At 51.4% G+C, this 1,268-nt stretch overlaps 3 non-coding genes across 3 annotated transcripts; all 3 read right to left on the bottom strand.

Moving 5' to 3' along the window:
- Positions 1-100: 100 nt before the first annotated feature.
- Positions 101-219, bottom strand: LOC123178380 (5S ribosomal RNA). Its single transcript, XR_006489529.1, has one exon. It is a non-coding gene; the product is annotated as a 5S ribosomal RNA (ribosomal RNA).
- Positions 220-516: 297 nt separating this feature from the next.
- Positions 517-635, bottom strand: LOC123178379 (5S ribosomal RNA). Its single transcript, XR_006489528.1, has one exon. It is a non-coding gene; the product is annotated as a 5S ribosomal RNA (ribosomal RNA).
- A 297-nt stretch (positions 636-932) lies between these two features.
- Positions 933-1,050, bottom strand: LOC123178381 (5S ribosomal RNA). Its single transcript, XR_006489530.1, has one exon. It is a non-coding gene; the product is annotated as a 5S ribosomal RNA (ribosomal RNA).
- Between the last annotated feature and the right edge of the window lie 218 nt (positions 1,051-1,268).

The following is a 1,268-nucleotide window of genomic DNA, read 5'->3' as shown; positions in this document are numbered from 1 at the left end:
AGCTATGACTTACCGCACTCGTGCAAAATAATAAAACACGGTAAATATATTACTTACACTTGCGTTTTGTTTTGCAAGCGGCGCGAAAAAAATTAAAACGGGAATGCAACACGAGGACTTCCCAGGAGGTCACCCATCCTAGTACTACTCTCGCCCAAGCACGCTTAACTTTGGAGTTTTGATGGGATACGGTGCTTTAGTGCTGGTATGATCGCATCCGACATATTACCCCGGTCTTCGTCACTTATCCTTGCCCCTCCCAGCTCCACTACAAAGACGATTGTACATTGCTTTGGCCGCTCCCTCTCAACTACGGAGACGAGTTTAACGCGGTTTCCACCCCTCCCTCTCAACCGCACCAGTGCACGCTTGCCGCGCCACAACGCCGACGCTGGACCCGTGAATCGTGAGCACCCAGCTATGACTTACCGCACTCGTGCAAAACAATAAAACACGGTAAATATATTACTTACACGTGCGTTTTGTTTTGCAAGCGGCGCAAAAAAAATTAAAAAGGGAATGCAACACGAGGACTTCCCAGGAGGTCACCCATCCTAGTACTACTCTCGCCCAAGCACGCTTAACTTCGGAGTTCTGATGGGATCTGGTGCTTTAATGCTGGTATGATCGCATCCGACATGTTACCCCGGTCTTCGTCCCTTATCCTTGCCCCTCCCAGCTCCACTACAAAGACGATTGTACATTGCTTTGGCCGCTCCCTCTCAACTACGGAGACGAGTTTAACGCGGTTTCCACCCCTCCCTCTCAACCGCACCAGTGCATGCTTGCCGCGCCACAACGCCGACGCTGGACCCGTGAATCGTGAGCACCCAGCTATGACTTACCGCACTCGTGCAAAATAATAAAACACGGTAAATATATTACTTACACGTGCGTTTTGTTTTGCAAGCGGCGCAAAAAAAATTAAAAAGGGAATGCAACACGAGGACTTCCCAAGAGGTCACCCATCCTAGTACTACTCTCGCCCAAGCGCGCTTAACTTCGGAATGTGATGGGATCCGGTGCTTTAGTGCTGGTATGATCGCATCCGACATGTTACCCCGGTCTTCGTCCCTTATCCTTGCCCCTCCCAGCTCCACTACAAAGACGATTGTACATTGCTTTGGCCGCTCCCTCTCAACTACGGAGACGAGTTTAACGCGGTTTCCACCCCTCCCTCTCAACCGCACCAGTGCACGCTTGCCGCGCCACAACGCCGACGCTGGACCCGTGAATCGTGAGCACCCAGCTATGACTTACCGCACTCG

Source organism: Triticum aestivum, unplaced genomic scaffold (assembly GCF_018294505.1).
Source record: "Triticum aestivum cultivar Chinese Spring unplaced genomic scaffold, IWGSC CS RefSeq v2.1 scaffold8289, whole genome shotgun sequence".
Classification (NCBI taxonomy): Eukaryota; Viridiplantae; Streptophyta; class Magnoliopsida; order Poales; family Poaceae; genus Triticum; species Triticum aestivum.
This window is presented reverse-complemented; position numbering and strand designations above follow the sequence as displayed.